The sequence below is a fragment of the Tachypleus tridentatus genome, chromosome 11 (genome assembly GCF_004210375.1).
Source record: "Tachypleus tridentatus isolate NWPU-2018 chromosome 11, ASM421037v1, whole genome shotgun sequence".
Taxonomy (NCBI): domain Eukaryota; kingdom Metazoa; phylum Arthropoda; class Merostomata; order Xiphosura; family Limulidae; genus Tachypleus; species Tachypleus tridentatus.
In genome coordinates, this window is record NC_134835.1 from 27,257,027 (window position 1) to 27,279,302 (window position 22,276).

At 32.2% G+C, this 22,276-nt stretch overlaps 2 long non-coding RNA genes across 7 annotated transcripts in view; one reads left to right on the top strand and one right to left on the bottom strand.

The window, feature by feature from the left end:
* LOC143231809 (uncharacterized) overlaps positions 1–2,821 on the top strand; it is a 109,186-nt gene extending 106,365 nt beyond the window's left edge. For both annotated transcript variants that reach the window (XR_013017200.1, XR_013017199.1), the window contains exon 4: positions 1,911–2,821. This is a non-coding gene — a long non-coding RNA (uncharacterized LOC143231809). The remainder of the gene's footprint in view (positions 1–1,910) is intronic.
* Positions 1–22,276, bottom strand: part of LOC143231811 (uncharacterized) — a 184,050-nt gene that overhangs the window by 157,363 nt on the left and 4,411 nt on the right. For 2 of the 5 annotated variants that reach the window (XR_013017207.1, XR_013017204.1), the window contains exons 2-3: positions 13,954–14,053; positions 1,354–1,403 (exon numbers count right to left, since the gene is read on the bottom strand). This is a non-coding gene — a long non-coding RNA (uncharacterized LOC143231811). Of the gene's footprint in view, positions 1–1,353; positions 1,404–13,948; positions 14,054–22,276 lie in introns of those variants that run through there. The other 3 variants (XR_013017206.1, XR_013017203.1, XR_013017205.1) reach the window with 2 other exon arrangements.

The following is a 22,276-nucleotide window of genomic DNA, read 5'->3' on the forward strand; positions in this document are numbered from 1 at the left end:
CATTGTGTATTAATGAAGCTGTGATTATCGAATGTATGAAACCTCTTGCAGAACATTGTGTATTAATGAAGCTGTGATTATCCAATGTATGAAACCTCTTGCAGAACACTGTGTATTAATGAAGCTGTGATTATCCAATGTATGAAACCTCTTGCAGAACATTGTGTATTAATGAAGCTGTGATTATCCAATGTATGAAACCTCTTGCAGAACATTGTGTATTAATGAAGCTGTGATTATCGAATGTATGAAACCTCTTGCAGAACATTGTGTATTAATGAATCTGTGATTATCCAATGTATGAAACCTCTTGCAGAACATTGTGTATTAATGAAGCTGTGATTATCCAATGTATGAAACCTCTTGCAGAACATTGTGTATTAATGAAGCTGTGATTATCCAATGTATGAAACCTCTTGCAGAACATTGTGTATTAATGAAGCTGTGATTATCGAATGTATGAAACCTCTTGCAGAACATTGTGTATTAATGAAGCTGTGATTATCCAATGTATAAAACCTCTTGCAGAACATTGTGTATTAATGAAGCTGTGATTATCCAATGTATGATGTATGTGTTATGTCACACGTCAAATTATGTTTCTAAAGTGACCACTGACCATTTTACAGTTAAACTTAAGTGTATAGATTTGTTCATGATCAACAAATAATCTTATATTTAAATTTGTTCATGGTCAATAATTAAACTTAAGTGTATCAGTTTGTTAATTCTCAACAAATAACCTATGTTTCAATTTGTTCCTGGTCAACAATTAAACTTAAGTGTATCAATTTGTAATTCATCAACAATTAAATTTAAGTGTATCAGTTCGTTCATGGTCAAGAAATAACATATGTGTCAATTTGTTCATGTTCAACAATTAAACTTAAGTGTATCTGTTTGTTATTCATCAACAATTAAACATAAGTGAATCAGTTTGTTCATCGTCAACAAATAACATATGTGTCAATTTGTTCATGTGCAACAATTAAACTTAAGTGTATCAGTTTGTTCATGGTCAACAAATAACATATGTGTCAATTTGTTCATGCTCAACAATTAAACTTAAGCGTATCAGTTTGTTCATGGTAAATAATTAAACTTAAGTGTATCAGTTTATTCATGGTCAAGAAATAACTTAATGTGTGTCAGCTTGAGCTGATAAAGAATCGTATTCAGCTGAATATAATTGTAGTGAACACATTAATCAGATATAATTATGGTTATTATTTTTTCTCTACATTTAGACGAAGGAAAACGCCTAAAATATTGTCAGTGAAAAGCGTGAACTTTAGCATTCACATAATATATCTAATTAATTGAGAAGTATTAGAAATGCATCAAAACACTTACCTACAGAACAAACTTCACTATCTTCGTCAAGTTTTCCTCTTTATTTTTACCTGTAAGAGATTAATGAACCATAAATAATTAAAAATGTAATTATTGAGACAAATATTTGATCTTCCAAATTATGCTTGGTGGCATCTACTAATTAATTAATCATCGTTTACGTACATTGTTTTCCAGAATAACAATTAATTATTATGATTGGGAACATGTTACCTTTTTACCAAAACTGACAAAACACTAAGTTACTTGCGTTTGTTCACTCCTACCATTCAATACTTGTATTCCATTGTTTTACATTTACAAGTAAGAAGAATAACAAGCATGTTACGTTGTTCCTTATTACAGTTCTAAGGTTGCTAAACGCAAGTGAACGTAAAGGTTATATTATTTGGTTTATAATACACGAATATGATATAATATAGGATACTTAAGCTTTAAGAGAATTTTGTATTTGAAGTCGTTAATACTGGTGATGTTTTACACACGCATGCGCGTGTGTGTTATTCGAAACATGATAAAAGGAAATATTATATGCAATTTTTTTTAATTTATCACAGAAGCTGGGAGTTCGACAGACCTCGTGACAGAAGATTACAGAGGTTGTGGTTAATGCCCAGCCTGCATCGCTTTAATAGGTCTTACTGTACAGGAAAAAATGCCTATTTGTTGGACCGTGCTTACGAAGCTGTGGACAAACAGCCCTGACAGTTAGGTTTCTTCTTTTCAAGTTTCATAATTTATAAATCTCCGTAATAAGCACCTCGTGACGTTCGATTCGTTTCCATAGCAACTGGTGTTATTTTTATGAAAAAAAAAAAACGTATAAGAATTTTGTGATGTTATTGATTGTTCCAGAACCCTGAATAGTAGAACAGATTGTATATATTTTGATCGAGTAATCTCTGTAGGACCATAATAATAAAATGTTGACCCTTAATTTACTATTTAAGTATTTTGTAACAAATAGAGAGTAATGAAACTTAATATAATGGACGGCAACTGCCAGTTGTGGAGACACAAGTGTGGAGGACGACGTTTTGAAAGTCTTCCGCCTTTTATCGTCTTCTACACTTGTGTCTCCACAACAGGCAGTTGCCGTCCATTCTAATAAAGTTTCACCATGAATACTCTGCCTAAACAATCTATCAAAGAATAGAGAGTAATATTTTAACAGTTTGTTAATTTCTATAGATTATTAAATATCAGTAACATTTGTTGCATTTATTTAATTAGCAGCACGTACATAAATTCTGTGATAAACAAATGAATGTCTTTAACATAAATAGTATAACTGTTGCGTAGAGTTTCTATAAATATATAAGTGCCTTTATCATACACAATATAATTGTTGCATACACTTTCAATAAACAAATGGATATCTTTATCATAAATAATATAACTGTTGCGTAGAGTTTCTATAAATATATGTGCTTTTATCATAAATAATATAACTGTTGCATGCAGTTTCTATGATCACATAAAAGTCACTATTGTAGATAATATAATTGTTGCGTAAAGTTTCTACAAATATATGTGCTTTTATCATAAATAATATAACTGTTGCATGAAGTTTCTATGATCACATAAAAGTCACTATTGTAGATAATATAATTGTTGCGTAAAGTTTCTACAAATATATGTGCTTTTATCATAAATAATATAACTGTTGCATGCAGTTTCTATGATCACATAAAAGTCACTATTGTAGATAATATAATTGTTGCGTAAAGTTTCTACAAATATATGTGCTTTTATCATAAATAATATAACTGTTGCATGCAGTTTCTATGATCACATAAAAGTCACTATTGTAGATAATATAATTGTTGCGTGTAGTTTGTATAAAAATATACACGCTATGAATTCTGTAAAGTCTTATGGTTAGTTAATCCAAACTGATTCGTCAGTCATAATAAGACTTCTTTTCTAATACATATTATTTAAACACTCTGCAACTTTGTTTTGCAATGTTTGTTTAGCTTTAAATTATAAGAATAACACTCTACACGTATTTAAATACTGATTGAGTTAAAAACAGTAAGTTGTGTTCTATGATACATATAAACCGTCTCCTAGAACAAAGTGACTACTTTTCCAAGTATTATCAGAGAGATTTAGACCAGCACGTCTAAGGTGAACTTAGTGTTTTTGGAAGTGTTTTCGTTAGCTTATGAAGTCATGAAAATATTGTATTTTACCGCATGACCATACAATTCAAAGCAACGAAAAACACTGAATATTACCGCATGTCTACGTAATACAACTTGTCCTAAATAAATAATGAATTTTACTGCATAAGTACTTAAAACAAGGTAATGAAAACAGAATATCTTATTGCATGACTATTTAATTTAAGTAACAAAATTAGTGGAGTTTGACGCATGTCTACTCAGTTGAAAGTAATGAAAACAGTGGATCATACCGCATAACTATCTAATTCAGATTTGCATGTACCAGGACAGGTGAGAATTGAAGCAAAATACGTTACAATATTTTGTTGGTTGAAATGAACCAATCTCACGCGACGTTAGACACAACCAGTTCAGTACGTTTCTGAAACGCTCCTAAGTATACTAAAACAACGAATGTATGAGCCAAATATTCAAACAGGTTACACAAGGTTTAGCTTTATAAGCCTTATCTCTGAGCCACTAAAGGGGAAAGGGGTCACAGTTTTTAAATTTAATCACGTAGTTTGTTAGAAGCGTGTCTTAAGTAGCATTTTATACCAGATCTGTTTATATGACTTTTAAATCACACAATTTAGATTTGATTCATGTACATTTTTATTAAGGAAATTAGCTGTTACGTTTTAAAGAATTCAAACCATTTGTGTTATTGTTCGATATTAATATTACATTAATTAAAAGCCACTCTCTAAACCCTAGTCTCCGTCTACAAATAGCATGAGGTATGAGAAATGTTGTATTATAACAGCAGTTAGCAGGAAGGCTATTAGGTTTTGCCGCCAACATACCCTAAGTCTTTCAAAAATAGAACAACGATGCACATCACCTGGTAACATCACACGTGGTCTAGACAGAATCTGTTTCCTGTTCACAGCAGCGTTCTTTAAATGCTTCGTAGAACAAAGCTACATTGTTATAATAGGCGTATTTTTTATGTTCAAAACAAAGCTACATTATTATAACAGACATACTTTTTATGTTCAAAACAAAGTTACATTGTTATAACAGACATACTTTTTATGTTAAAAACAAAGCTACATTGTTATAACGGACATATTTTTATGTTCAAAACAAAGCTACATTGTTATAACAGACATACTTTTTATGTTCAAAACAAAGTTACATTATTATAACAGACATACTTTTTATGTTCAAAACAAAGTTACATTGTTATAACAGACATACTTTTTATGTTCAAAACAAAGCTACATTATTATAACAGACATACTTTTTATGTTCAAAACAAAGCTACATTGTTATAAGAGTTATTTAGTTTAATGTTCAAAACAAAGCTACATTGTTATAACAGACATACTTTTTATGTTAAAAACAAAGCTACATTGTTATAACGGACATATTTTTTATGTTCAAAACAAAGCTACATTGTTATAACAGACATACTTGTTATGTTCAAAACAAAGCTACATTATTATAACAGACATACTTTTTATGTTCAAAACAAAGTTACATTGTTATAACAGACATACTTGTTATGTTCAAAACAAAGCTACATTATTATAACAGACATACTTTTTATGTTCAAAACAAAGTTACATTGTTATAACAGACATACTTGTTATGTTCAAAACAAATCTACATTGTTGTGACAGACATACTTGTTATGTTCAAAACAAAGTTACATTGTTGTAACAGACATACTTTTTATGTTCAAAACAAAGCTACATTGTTATAACAGACATACTTTTTATGTTCAAAACAAAGCTACATTATTATAACAGACATACTTTTTATGTTCAAAACAAAGTTACATTGTTATAACAGACATACTTTTTATGTTCAAAACAAAGTTACATTGTTATAACAGACATACTTGTTATGTTCAAAACAAAGTTACATTGTTATAACAGACATACTTGTTATGTTCAAAACAAATCTACATTGTTGTAACAGACATACTTGTTATGTTCAAAACAAAGCTACATTGTTATAACAGACATACTTGTTATGTTCAAAACAAAGTTACATTATTATAACAGACATACTTTTTATGTTCAAAACAAATCTACATTGTTATAACAGACATACTTGTTATGTTCAAAACAAAGCTACATTATTATAACAGACATACTTTTTATGTTCAAAACAAAGTTACATTGTTATAACAGACATACTTTTTATGTTCAAAACAAAGTTACATTGTTATAACAGACATACTTTTTATGTTCAAAACAAAGTTACATTGTTATAACAGACAAACTTTCCATGTTAAAAACAAAGCTACTTCGTAACAACAGGCGTACTTTTCATGTTCACTGACAGAATAGTGTTGTAGTTTATATATATGTATGTTTAAAACATTGTCCGTCGTAAATTGTTAATTTACATGGGTACTATCATTAATAGTCGAAAACGAAATGGTAAAAAATGGTTACTTTATATTTTAAACTTTCACTGATTTACATTTTGGCTAGTCTTGAAGAGTAAATCATTAATAAAGTATTAGTTAAAAAAATTACAAGGCCCACATGTGAACAGTCTAACCAGCAAGTCTATAGGCTATTAAAGCTAAAAATCAGGTTTTGATGCTCGTGGTGGACAGACGACAGATAGTTCATTGAGTGAATTTGTGGTTTAAAATGTAGTTTATTTCTTCCACTGCTTTATCTTCAGTTTATCTGTGTAGGGAGATTGTTGCCGTAGTGACAAAAAACAATAAAAAACAAGTGTTTTATCAACCAGCGATATTACTTCGTATTATTATAAAGACGAGTTTATCTGAATCTTATAAAAGTCTATAGAGATCTAAGAAAGCCCTAACTAAAACGTTACGTCTGCTGGACACAAAATCATCCAACTCAGAGATATACGATGTTTACTGGAATCTGTTATCCAGTTTTGTTGTTGTTTTTTGTCCAACTCTGGTTCTCTCCCTGCGGTTTAACTGCCGATTCCTTTGGTAATACGTGATTGGTCTGCGTCTCTTTGGAAGTGCTATCACGTTTCCGCACGTGGTAAAAATAACCCACCAATGACATAATCAAAGGCAGTGCCCCCTGGTGTAAGAGGAGCAAACTTTTTTTCGTTTATTATTTTGACAGTACGTTCTGGTGTGATTTAGTGTACATGAATATGTCAGTTATACAACCGTCGCTAAGTTTCAATTGATAATTTATTTAATATAATAAAAATGTTTTTTAATTCTAACTTCATTCACCTATTTGTATATATTTCTCAATAGGGTCAAAGGTAAAACGACTGTCGTTCAAACACATCTCACCTGGTGTTTAAATATATGAATAACTGTAAAAACAATAGGACTAAAGTGAAACAATAATTATATAGATATATAGATATATATACGTATGTACTGGTTATACCAACAATAACGAAACAATATGAAAATCGTTAAGATTTCTAACTTTACATATCCGTATATGTTAGTTACTTTTAAAGATAAGAATAAAGTTATATTTTTATATCTTCATATATCTGCATATATAAATATACATATATATGAACAATAAATTGAACTGGAAGATGGGTATTATGAATAAATGACTGAGATTTCATAACCGTATAAACCGTATATACGTATGTTAATATAGATTCGTGTTTATATAGTTCACTCATTCGTTTATCATTGTTTCTAAGAAAATTAAACATTGAAAGGGATAAACTGATGCACATTTATAAAACAATACAACGTTTTGGTTAGTTTACGGATGACACCACGGTCAATTGGATGAAACGCTGTCCAAAGTTTCGTCTTGTTTTCTGTTTAACAATACTTACATGGTAAATATCCCATTGTTTAACAATATTCACATGGTAAACATTCCATTGTTTAACAATATTTACATGGTAAACAGTCCGTTGTTCAATAAAATTTTATGGTTTATCAGGCGAGAGGCTCAGTTTTCTTTTTTTATGTTAATTGTGTTAGCTCATCATACCATGGTAAACAAACGAAACGTTATGTTTTTATGTTAACTGTCTCAGCTCATTTCACCACGATAAACGAACGAAACGTTGTGTTTTTTGTTAACTGTTTCTAAGATTTTTATATATAAGATTAAATTAAATTAAATATAAGATTATATTTATATAATATACTATTATATAAATAATAATGTTTCAGCTCATTACACCACGATAAACGAACGAAACGTTGTGTTTTTTGTTAACTGTCTCAGCTCATTACACCACGATAAACGAACGAAACGTTTTATTTTTTGTTAACTGTTTCAGCTCATTACACCACGATAAACGAACGAAACGTTGTGTTTTTTTAGTTTAAATTTTTAACGTTTAGTTATTTTAGGTAATTAGTTTTGAAGGTAATATTTTGAATACCCATGAATTAAATAATATACTACGGTTACTTAAGTATGCGTACTATGTACTTATGTATGAATACTATATGTTTACAATACTTAACAATAACATTTCGTGTACTAATAAATGTACTATTATAATAAATAAACTACTTTAAAGAGTATAATTATCTCTTTAAAAACTATATTTATACGTAAGACGAGTGAATTGCGACAAAAGTATTTGCTTTATTTCTGGCTTATCTGTTATGAGTTGTCAACTTTACGATTAAGTAATGTTATATATTTTGGAGTGTACCATTGTTTTGTCATGCATCAGGAGTAAATCACAATAATAGTTCGGTCTTTTGTGATAATGTTAATGTTTCCGAAGATCAAACCTGAATTTAGAAGTCGTAGCTAAATTTTTAAGAAAGTGAAACACACGCACGAAAGGTCCTGTAACTCTAAAAATTACTAAAACTACACTAGCATATTTACACTGCACATGCTTTACTCAGCAGCTTGTGTTCTGGGATGTAATTTGAACATAAACCTTATTTATGTTAATAATAACGATAACAGTAACTACTCATATGCGTACATACATCTGTCTCATAGGCCTTTTAACATACAGTAACTAAATTTATTATACAATATAATTATAAGGACATACGAAGTATACCTATAGGCATAAACACCTGGATAATAAGCGTTGTTTTTTTCTCTTTATGCGATAAACGAATCCTCGACATATGTTAAACCACGTTCACTTAACACCAGGATAACCAACTTTTGAATGGGGGTGCAAAAGGGGAGGATAGAACGACTAGTCTGCGCGTAATTCACGAATCAATGTGCGACAAGGGATAAGAAATGTGTTGGGCAGCATTACGCGTACGTCAGAACACAGCAGCTGTGCAAACGTAAATGCACGCCTCACCAGAATAAGAGAAGACGCGATACTTTGTAGGTTTCGAAAAACTGTAAAGATATTACGTAAATATCGAATAACTGTGAGGACACTTTGTTGGTATCAGAACAGTTGTGACTATGTTTATATTTTGTGTATATCGAACGTATATTACAATACTTTGTCGACATCGGAGTAACTGTATCGATATTTTCGTTTCACTCCACGCGATGAAACACTACAATGTAGACAACCAGGGTTTCTAAAACAGTAATTTGAGCTGACTAGCTCTGAGACTACATAGTTATCAATGTAGACAACCAGGGTTTCTAAAACAGTGATTTGAGTTGACTAGCTCTGAGACTACATAGTTATCAATGTAGACAACCAGGGTTTCTAAAACAGTGATTTGAGCTGACTAGCTCTGAGACTACATAGTTATCAATGTAGACAACCAGGGTTTCTAAAACAGTAATTTGAGCTGACTAGCTCTGAGACTACATAGTTATCAATGTAGACAACCAGGGTTTCTAAAACAGTGATTTGAGCTGACTAGCTCTGAGACTATACAGTTGTCAATGCTTTACATAACCCTTCATCATATTAGCTACGTTTTCTCGTCTTGTTAACGTTTTCTTTGTTTGATCAGCTCCGTATTTTTTGTCTTTACTGGCAAGTTCACGACATAAGAGTATCCAACTAAAGCCCACCGCGTAGGATCGAAACATTTGATTTTGGATCAAATTATCAGAAAAGGTTCTATACCCGGTCGTGTATATTAAGTCACGTTTACCTGTTCATGATTGCGATTTCAATATACTATCTGTGGAAACCAAAACGCTAGTCGCTCTAGTGGTTCAACAATAAGTTTACGTGCTTACAGCACTAAAATTCGGGTTTCGATACCCATGTTGGGCAGAGCATTGATAGCCCATTGTGTTGTTGACACGTTACAACAAATGGAATACTCTGAGGCCACCAAACTAACGTTAATTCTGATCATAGGTTATGAAAGTTTTTTTTCTTCTATTGATTTATAAAACTAATTTTACGTATCTTTGCTGATATATCTTAGCAAACTACACTTTTTGATATTCCAATGTATTTGTGCCTCTATACGTTTAGCTTCAGGTATTCACACACGAGATGTTACGAACCAGATGCGAATAACCAAACACGTAATAAACGCATTAGTTACGTTTTATGGATTAGGTCTGTCGCGAGAAATTTTGCGGCGTATAGCATTTATAATATACATCTACTCTATCAATAAAAAAACAAACAAAAAATAAATATTATGTTCTATCGTCAAAAAATAATTTATCCTCTATGTAAAACATTATAACAGACCTTTCTTTAAATAATTTATCCTCTATGTAAAACATTGTAACAGACCTTTCTTTAAATAATTTATCCCCTATGTAAAACATTGTAACAGACCTTTCTTTAAATAATTTATCCTCTATGTAAAACATTGTAACAGACCTTTCTTTAAATAATTTATCCTCTATGTAAAATATTATAACAGACCTTTTTTTAAATAATTTATCCTCTATGTAAAACATTATAACAGACCTTTCTTTAAATAATTTATCCTCTATGTAAAACATTATAACAGACCTTTCTTTAAATAATTTATCCTCTATGTAAAACATTGTAACAGACCTTTCTTTAAATAATTTATCCTCTGTGTAAAACATTGTAACAGACCTTTCTTTAAATAATTTATCCTCTATGTAAAATATTATAACAGACCTTTTTTTAAATAATTTATCCTCAATGTAAAACATTATAACAGGCCCTTTCTTAAATAATTTATCCTCAATGTAAAACATTATAACAGGCCTTTTCTTAAATAATTTATCCTCAATGTAAAACATTATAACAGGCCTTTTCTTAAATAATTTATCCTCAATGTAAAACATTATAACAAACCTTTCTTTAATTCTCAGCAGTGATTGGTTATACACATTTTATTTTAACAAAACGAGGTTATACAAACGTCAAATAATGTCATTGGTATTTGTAGTTTTTGATATTCATGGAGTACAATAAAACTGCAACTGATAATCCGATGCACTAGAACTTTTTAAGTTTGCAATCATCACGCTAATATAAAGGTCCGGCATGGCCAGGTGGGTTAAGGCGTTCGACTCGTACTCTGAGGATCGTGGGTTCGAATCCCCGTTGCACCAAACACGCTCGCCTTCTTAGCCGAGGAGGCGTTATAATGTCACTGTCAATCTCATTATTCGTTGGTGAAAGAGTAGCCCAAAAGTTAGCGGTGGGTGGTGATGACTAGCTGCCTTCCCTCTAGTCTTACACTGCTAAATTAGGGAAGGCTAGTGCAGATGGCCCTCGTGTAGCTTTGCGCGAAATAAAAAAACAACACAAGCTAATACAGAGGACGTGAAAAGGGGTTTTTTTGTCGTTTGTTTGTAATTAAGTACAGAGCTATACAATGGGCTCTCTGTGCTCTGCCCTCTATGAGTATGGAAACTCGCTTTTTAGCAGAGATGTAAATGTCTGCTGGTAGGAGAGTAGAAAGGGATCTAATAGTATTACATATATTAACACTGTGTTTACGTTTCATTGCGTTATTAGAATACTTTCAGTTTACAAAGGCAAAGAACGCTTCAGTACAATTTGAATCGGCCCTCAGGGACAGAAAGAAACACCATAGATTCAAAATTCTAAGTTCGCTCACACACTCTTTCTCTGTATCAGGTAATTGCACGAACGTACATAGTGTATCAAGCGTTTTAGAATACGCTAATAAACTTGTCGCTAAAACCGTAAACGCTTCGAGCAATGCCTCTCTTAACAATACGAAGTTCTGGTTGTCGAGTGATGTCAGAAAAACGATTTAGTCTAAAACGATTTAGTCTTTGAATTTTAGTGGTACATTTTACCGGGCGAATACGTTGAACAGTCATTCACCCGGATTGGTTGTTACTGGAGGTTTTACGATAGCTATTGGCCGGTGTTGTTTGTGTTAAATTGACAATAAAAGTTCGTTTTCAGGCTTAAAATAAAATTACTCACAGTTCGTTTTTTGTTTGTTTGGTTTAAATAATTTACTTCAAAAATGGAACGAGGTGGTTTCTTTTTCTTTTTTTTTCAAATTGTATAACTGACGATGTACGACTCAGTTAAATAAGGTATCAAACAATATGCACCTGTTCCAGGATCTCCAGAATACCAGGCAGTCAGTGGTAATCGAAACAAATAACATAATAATTGTGGTAACCTCTTCTAATAAGATCGGGTCCGGCATGGCTGGGCGGATTAAGCATTCCACTCGTAATTCGAGGGTCGCAGGTTCAAATCCCCGTCACACCAAACATGCTCGCCCTTTCAGTCGTGGAGGCGTTATAATATTACGGTCAATCCCACTATTGGTTGGTAAAAGAGTAATCCACGAGTTGGCGGTGGGTGGTGATGACTAGCTGCCTTTCTTCTAGTCTTACGCTGCTAAATTAGGGATGGCTAACGCAGAGAGCCCTCGTGTGGCTGTGCGCGGATTTAGAAACAGATCAAAATAATAGTATGATTGATGTTTTGATATGTTAATGAAAGTTTGATATTAATTTGTGATGCCTAATTACCATTCGTAAACCGTAGACAAATTTCCAGAAACTTCTGATATTATCTACTGTTCACTTATTCTGCTCACAGATTATGACCAATCAAAAATTAAGCTGCGAATGATCTTTCTAGTAGGCGGCGCTACTGTCACTACTTTTTAATCTGTAATGGTGTATGCATATTTGCACTCGGTAGACCTAATCTTGCTTATCCATTCTCGTAGGAGTCTAAAACATACATATATTTGATAAAATACTACAGATTAATATACTTTGCTTTGATTCTGTTGTGTTTGTGACCAACAGTTTCAAAGAAAAAGCTGCAATTAATCTCTCTAGTAGGCGGCGCTACCGTCACAAATGTTTAATCGTATAGGTGTAAAATCTAAAATGGCCTCAGCACATTTGCACTCGATAGACTTAAACTTGATTTTCTCCACTCTTGTAAAAGTAAAAATATTAACACTTTACAGTGGATACAGGTTTATGTTCTGTTCCTGTTGTCTTTGTAACCAATAGTTTCAAACAATAAGCTGCGAATGATCTCTCTTGTAGGCGGCGCTACCGTCACTAATATTTAATTCTATATGGATACAATCTAAAATGGCATCAGCATATTTGCACTCGATAGACTTAGTTTTGTTTATTGATACTCGTGAGAAACCAAAATTTGAAAAATTATCACGGTTTTATATTTTATACCGTACTAATTGTGACCAATGACTTCACAAGTTCATCTGCCAATGAGCTCGGCAGTAGGCGGCGCTAACGTCGCTAGTTACAAGTTAAAATTGTATCTACATAGTTGCATTTAATTTTGTTTATGTATGTTCGTGTAAAACTAAAAATATTAACACTTTACAGTGGATACAGGTTTATGTTCTGTTCCTGTTGTCTTTGTAACCAATAGCTTCAAAGAATAAGCTGCAAATGATCTCTCTTGTAGGCGGCGCTACCATCACTAATATTTAATTTTATATGGATACAATCTAAAATGGCATCAGCATATTTGCACTCGATAGACTTAGTTTTGTTTATTGATACTCGTGAGAAACCAAAATTTGAAAAATTATCACGGTTTTATATTTTATACCTTACTAATTGTGACCAATGGCTTCACAAGTTCATCTGCCAATGAGCTCGGCAGTAGGCGGCGCTAACGTCGCTAGTTACAAGTTAAAATTGTATCTACATAGTTGCACTTAATTTTGTTTATGTATGTTCGAGTAAGACTAAAAATATTAACATTTTACATTGGTCAGGGTTTACCTACTTTGGTTAGTTCTTGCTACTTTTGTGACCAGTAACTTCAAATAATAACCCGCGAATTAGCTCACAATAGGCGGCGCTACCATCACCAGTTTTCAGTTGCATAGGAATAAGCAAGAACATAATCAGAAATATTACACACTTTATCTTATTTCCTTGAAAGACTAAAAACATTAAAACTTGACAGTGGTTCATGGCCTATAAAAACTGCAGTTATAAGTACTTTAGTTTGACTGAAACATAAAAGTCCTTACAATTACAAAAAAATACCTTAAAAAGGCATAATAATGAACAAATTGAATAGCTTAAAAAGTCTCGAACATTATTGTCAAATATTAGACCCAAACAATCTAAAATTCGCTCACTACCAAAATCTTCACAATCATTTCCAATTCATTTTTCCTCATCATCCAGGTGTATCCTCACCCTCTGAAGTGTCTTCTTTTGGTTTATCAGAGATTTTCTGGCCTAGTGACATTGAAAAAATAGTTACATAAAACATTTAATATTTTACAGACATGAAATTTTCTATTAACAGCGCTGACAGCTTGACTATTTTTTTAAGGATATCATAACAAGTAGTTGCTATTAAGTGTAAGTGAAATATGGGACATTCAAAATATTTGACTCCTTTATCTTTTGTTAGATTGTTTAGGCAAAGTTTCATCCTTTATACTTTGTTGTAACTCCTCTTTTCCATTGAAATAAATTTGATTTATTCTAAGCACTTAGTATTAATCCTTAAGAAATTTTATGGATGAATATCATTATATTTGTATGAAAACTTAACTTGATCAAAAGTATTTCAGGAAAGAAAGAAACTGAACAATCAAGAAACGAAGAAACTGGAAAAGACGAAAATTTTGCAAACATGACACAAAACTTTAAGGTGGAGCACGTGTTTCATTCCTAATAAATGTTCGATAACTTTCTATTCAAAGTAAGTGCAAATTTGAACGAGAAAGTTTCCAGTCTTAAAATACCAAGAAAACGTTTTAATAGTCTGATCAAGTCTGTGAGACTTATATCATCAGTCTTGCTTGGATGGTAAGAAGGAAACTTTCTGATTAATCTGATTTATTAAAAACAAAAACAAAAGAACCAAATGTACATATAAACTCCAGTTAATCTCATCTATAAGAAAAACAAAAGACAAGTTCAAGTAACATCATTAATACATAAAAAAACAGTATGTATATAAACCCCATTTATAAACCACGAATTACATAGGACAAAATGAACATTAACAAAACATAGGTTGTGATTTTTCTGATACTAATTACTGATATATTTAGTGGGTTATCTTGATAGGTGAATGGAAAATGAATAAAAGAAATATTGGGAAATAAGAAAAAACTAATATTCTATTGAGTTTCTTTATGCGCTAGAATGTTTGGTTGAAACTTTAAAACCTGGTAACGTGGTTAAGTATGTGAACGTGTAAAAAAGGTTAAATGGTTAAGACGAAAGAAATCTTCCACTTATCCCAACAAGTGATATCTATATCCAGTAAATAAATGTCAGTGGAAGTTATAATAAGTCCAACCTTAATAATAGTAAGAGAAAGAATGGCATGTATTAGGATAGAACGAACAGAATAATCCATACAGCATCATTATTTCTTTATCGAAATTATTCTTTTAATTTTTTTTACACAGACAATAAACACACACAATCACATAATTTCTAGTAAACGTTAGAATAAAGAATTAGACGGATGTGAAATGTCAGAGGTCACAGTGTTTTTAACATTAAGTAAAATACGTTCCGTTTAAAAAACGCAATTATTAATGTAAATGTAACCGAAACGTTGAGACAAAAAATACAGCTTTATCAAAAAACAGTGTAATACAGTGGACAAAAAAATAAGTTTTTTTTTTTTAAATAATATAATACAGAGGACGCTCTGTTACAATTCTTTACATAACCAAAAACATTGAGATATTTTTATAGACCGTAATAGAAAGGTCTTGATATTTTATTGTATCTTTTAAAAACATATTTAACGAGGTTACAAAAGTTATTAAATACACGAGATGGTATAAAGATAAGCTAATATGAGATATTTTTTCCCTTTCTTTCGTATGAATCAGTTCTTGTTTGTAAAGTGAATTACCTGATCTTTGATATGTTTGTGGGACTTCGTAGGCAAAACAAAAGCTGTTACTGCACAGTTCTTTAATGTGTAGTTTCTTCTGTTATCTGATGTGTGCATAAAAATTACTTAATTAATAGAAACTGTTTTTACTTTGCCCTTCTACATCATTTTGCGAATGGTGTACATAGTGGCAATTACCAGTCCAAGCATGTAAGAAAATACATGCTGCCAAACTATAAAAAACACACATCTGCACGTGAGAGGAATGATGAATGTACTAATAAAAAGAGAAATGGTGTTCACACTTATATAAAATGCAATCCACTTAACGTTTTTAACACCATTTATGGTATGCACATGTTCCAGGAAAAACTTACATGTGAAGAAGACTTTTCTAAATTTGATTCATTGATACTTGGAGCGACTAAAATGTCTTAAACACAAAGCAGAAGGGGGGGGGTCTATAAGTAAACCTTATATCTAATGCCCTTTAAGGTATCTGTCAGAAAAAGGCCATTCGGTGTCTTGTCGTTTTTTATTATTATTATTACTTACGTCAATTATTTGTAGAATACCAATCTAGATATAAATCTAACGTTTCTCTCAGGATGAAGGGGTCAGCAGTGAAACGTTATCATGGTGCGTGGTGGCGCATAAGTAATAGAATGGTGCTAGAAAATCTGCCATTCTTGTATAAAGACAAATAACTGCTTGGTGAGCTCTAGCTGTGCATGGACAAACGTATAAATACGTGCACGCAACCTTGTGGTTCAAATAGTGGTGGGTGCCTACTCGATAATCTTACTATTGTAGGAATATGAATGTCGTATTGAGCTGCAAAACGAATGGATGAGATAAAAATATATAACGTGCTCTCCTGCAGTTGGAGGAGAGTCCAACTTAACTTAGACAATATATAGTTTTAATACGTCGGTGAATCTGACGAGGTCAGTTTAACTAATGATTAAGAAAGAGATATTCTGATTATCAGTGATACTTTTAATCACAGTAAACATTTTAGCGAAGATTAAAAATTTAACCTGAAACCCGTAACACTTAGAATAAACTGAAAAATATATCTTATTATTTGTTTAATGAAAGTACACAATCAATACTTCTCCTACGGATCAAACGAAACTAATGAGACATTTTAAAGCTATCTTTTTATTATTGTATTGTGTTTTGTAGCTTAAAGCTCTACAATGGGCTATCTGTGTTATGTCCACTGCAGTGAATCGAACACAGGATTTTAACGTTCAGAGTCTATACACTTACATCTGATCCACCGAGGACATCTATTCATTTTTGATTTACTTACGCTTAGATAATAAAATATAAAGCATCACAGTTAAAATTGTAAAAACAACAATAAAACAATGATATATCTTAAATCGATTATTTACGTGAGTCATGAGAAAGCGAACCGAAACGCTGGAATTGCTAACCCTAGTTTTTGACTACAAGAGTTTTTACATAATTTTCGAGTAACAATAACACGAGAAAGTATTTAAAAACGGATCAAATGTACGATCACTGGTCGTTTATGGGAACAAAGATGATATACTTTGAAACTCATTTGTGTTGTAGTTTCAAACAAATGAATCAAAGCAACGGAGCTTCTAAACTATTGTCTGTATTTACTAACTTTATTACAGTTGCACATGTAATATACTCCAAACACACTCCATGAAAAAAGAGGACATTTGGAAAGATCTGATTATAAACTTTACAGAAATATCAAGTTGTTTAGCTGTCATTTTAATGTTGATTTTACTTTTAAAATTATTAAACGTCTAAACAGAAATGTGAAGACGTTGTAAAAATATATATTGATTTTGTAACTTGATTCTATGTTGTTTATGTGTGTATAAACTCATTGTGGAACAATATATGTTAGTCCTAATTAAATTATGTTGAAAATGTGAATTATATACCAGTATATACATAGTGACGATACAAGAGGGCGTCTTAATTGCATACCTTTTTGTTCTGAAAGTAGGGTATGTTCGACGACTCTGAATAGCCCTAATTGAAAATGCATCGGGTGTCTGAGCTATCTTGACAAGCCAAGGATTTCTGCTGCTGCCTCATTTTCTGATCGAGCCACAACACGAACACGCTTTCTTCGAACAAGAGCCGCAGCGGTAAAGTACACTTTACGGTTTTTGTTATTTTTTTCACATGCTGTATTCAGATACTAGCACTTCTGTTTTATTTGAAGGAACATGATGAATTATACCCGCAAGTGGGCGGAGCCACAGATCCGTTTCTGACCAAGTTTACTTTGATTACGTGTAACGTACAGCACGTTGTATTTCAACCATAGCACGTGACCTTTGCCCATATTCCTTTTATAGAGGTCGAATTCACTAACAACGAGTGCAAAACGAAACAAAGAAAGTTCTTGCCGTTTCATTGTAGAAACAAAATATTTTCAAAGGCTCAATTAAACTGCAAACAAAAATTTCGAGAATAGTTATAAGAATAGTTATCTATCTAATCACAAATACATTTTATGACACTCTTTCTTTCAGAGTGACCCCAGTGACACAGCGGCATGTCTACGGACTTACAACGCCAAAAACCGGGTTTTGATACCCGTAGTGGGCAGAGCACAGATAGCCCATGTGTATCTTTGTCGTTAATTACAAATTGTTCAGTGTACGAAACTTTATTTTTATATTACAGGTTAATGAAAAACAAAATACGTATTAATTTCAGTAATTTGATTATTTTTTTTAGAGTAGAATTGATTTTTAAAACGTTAAGTTTAATTACTGAAAGACAACGGTAATAATAGTTTTATCTCTTGAAGGCCCCGGCATGGCCACGTGATTAAGGCATTCGACTCGAAATCCGAGGGTCGCAGGTTCGAATCCCCGTCACACCAAACAAGCTTTCCCTTTCAGCCGTGAGGACGTTATAATGTGACGGTCAATCCCACTATTGGGTGGCAAAAGAGTAGCCCGAGAGTTGGCGGTGGGTGGTGATGACTAGCTGTCTTCCTTCTTGTCTTACACTGCTGAATTAGGGACGGCTAGCGCAGACAGCTCTCGAGTAGCTTAGCGCGAAATTCAAAACAAAGAAATCATATCTTGATGTTTCAAAAATGTGTCAATTGATGAAGTGTTGTTTTCGTTTTAACACATGCCATAGAATGTCGCCAAACAAATACATCGATGACACTAACAATATTTTTATTTTATGTCATTTGTTTGTTTTGTGTCTGTTTTTGAATGTATTAAAATACACTAAACGTTATTACACCACCTCCTTGTGTTATTAGATGTATTGCAGAAAGTAACATTGGATGTCTTGTTTTCTGAACAATAATTGTGTTCAGTATTTCCGAACAAAGTATTTCTTAAAGCGCTTTGACAGGTTCCAGTCCCATCACTGAACATACTGGTTAGGGCGATCGACTCGTAATTTGAGGGTTGCGGGTTCGAATCCCCATCACACCAAACATGTTTGGCCTTTCAACCGTGGAACCGTTATAATGTTTCAGTCAGTCTTACTAGTCGCTGATAATAAGGTAGCGCGAGAGTTGGCGGTGGATAGTGTTGTCTAGCTGCCTCACCTCTAATCACTTTAAAGCATGAATGGCTAACGCGGGTAATTTTCGATTAGTTTTGCGCGAAACTGAAACAAAACAAAAATGAGTTGATTTGAATAAAACTTTCAAAATAAATAACCAAATCTTAGGGACTTTTCTAAAATTCAGACATGTGCGTATAAACTGTTTGTCAGGATGTAAACTCCATACACGTGTTCTTATTTTATTTTGTTAGACAAGATTAAAGAAAGGCGAACGTTAAACAGATATATTATTACGATTTATTGCAGCATGTGATTGGTCCGGTTGGAAAGTTGCTATAGTTACGGCTTTTTCTGTCGCTCTTGCTACTTGATGACTAAAAAGAATGCAGTTTTGAATAATCGCCATAATTGTACGCATACTTGGAGGCACTAGTCCTATTACAATCTTATCTAAGTGACATAGAATTGTGTGGAATAAAAAAAAAAAAAACCTGTTCGGTACAGAGGTCACCTTAATGTAGTGGATATAATGTTATATGTATGACAGCCGCTCTCGTGATTTATTGAAACAGAGAAAGCTCCTGACATTTCCAGAAAACAGAGAGAGAGAGAGAAAAAAAAGACGTCGACAATATTCTGACACACGAAATTAAAAACTTTATTAACTGAAAGTCAAGATCCCCTGACGGTGAAAAATTAAACCTAAAGTTATTCGTAAATACCGTAAAAAGGCTTATCACTGATGGGAGTAAAAAAAAATGAATTTATTGCATTTTATTTATTAAAAATCCGAGAAATGTATTTCACGTGCGAAGGCACGTGCTAGTACAATGTCTAGACGCTCCACAAATTCTGGAATTATAAATGTAATTATAATTCACGCAGAAAAAAATATATATATCTGATAAAGACACACCTTTTTTATACAAAATAAGAAAAACGAATTTTAAATTATTACCAGACCAATAGTCAAATAAAAATATAAGTCTTCAAAACAACAACAAAGAGAATCATACTTAAAATATTAAGTACTAGGTATGCATCTAAAAAAGTCCGAAAAAACAAACTTACGTATAGTATAGGGGCGTTATAATGCAGTAAATACCAGTTGATTTATGATAGAAATAGAAACATAACAACTAAGACCCCCTAAAAAAAATATTCGTTAGTACTTACCCTTGAACTTCACTGGACTTCACAATTTATATTCCTTTCTGATTCATAATGAACTGACAGAATGTCCCCCCTCCCGTATTTTGACACAAAGTTATCTTTTGGTGCATAAATAATAATAAAAACCTGATCTCCTTGTTCCACAGAGCGTTGCATGTTGCATACTTAACAACCGTGGAATACGTCTGCATATTTAAGCTGTCTTATTTGTGTAAAAGCTTTTATGTGACAAGCTCGTGTGAACGTCTTTAATTTAAAATATAAAACTACCGTTTCGATCCGTCGGGCTCTCTTTACAGGAAACAATACAACGAGTCTCTTCTAATCAGTTTAATGTTATCAAAAAGCTCTAACACTTCCACTTGAGCTTTCCAACACAACAAGAAAACAACTCGCTGTTTTAATACCGTAACGCCTCATATTGAATTAGTTGGCCATTACAGAATACAATATACGTTTGAGAAGACATTAAATTCTTGTGTTGCAAAACAGAACAATAGAGAGCAACAAATGTAACAATATATCTGATATTCGTTCTTATATATCAACGTCAGAAAACTTTGTTTTGTCAGTTGCGTGCCCTCGCTGTAAACGATATTTTCGACTTAAATTAAAATTAAAAGCTCATACGTTTTCGTCAGTTTACGAACTTTAGCTTAGCCCTAAATGTATATAATATATTATATACATATATATAAAATCCATCCTAACAAGGCCTAGTGACCAAAACAGTATTCTCAATCTAATCCACCCTACAACGTCTTGTAACCAAATCAGTATCCTTAATATAATCCATCCTAACAAGGCCTAGTGACCAAAACAGTATCCTTAATCTAATCCACCCTAACAACGTCTCGTAACCAAATCAGTATCCTTAATACAATCTACCCTAACAACGACTTGTAACCAAATCAGTATCCTTAATACAATCCATTCTAACAAGGCCTTGTGACCAAATCAGTATCCTTAATATAATCCACCCTAACAACGACTTGTAACCAAATCAGTATCCTTAATATAATCCATCCTAACAACGACTTGTAACCAAATCAGTATCCTTAATATAATCCACCCTAACAACGACTTGTAACCAAATCAGTATCCTTAATATAATCTATTCTAACAACGACTTGTAACCAAATTAGTATCCTTAATACAATCCACCCTAACAACGACTTGTGATTAAATCAGTATTCTTAATATAATCCATCCAAACAAGGCCTAGTGACCAAAACAGTATCCTTAATACAATCCACCCTAACAACGACTTGTAACCAAATCAGTATCCTTAATATAATCTATCCTAACAACGACTTGTAACCAAATCAGTATCCTTAATATAATTCACCTAATAACGACTTGTGACCTTGTGACTAAATCAGACTATCTTAAGATAATCAGATATCAGATTATCTTAAGATAATCCATATATATTATATATATATGTGTGTCTGCATAACTCGTACTTGGTATTAAACTATATATATATATATGTGTGTCTGCATAACTCGTACTTGGTATTAAACTATATATATATATATGTGTGTCTGCATAACTCGTACTTGGTATTAAACTATATATATATGTGTGTGTCTGCATAACTCGTACTTGGTATTAAACTATATATATATGTATTTCTGCATAACTCGTACTTGGTATTAAACTATATATATATGTATTTCTGCATAACTCGTACTTGGTATTAAACTATATATATATATATGTGTGTCTGCATAACTCGTACTTGGTATTAAACTATATATATATATGTGTGTCTGCATAACTCGTACTTGGTATTAAACTATATATATATATGTGTGTCTGCATAACTCGTACTTGGTATTAAACTATATATATATATGTGTGTCTGCATAACTCGT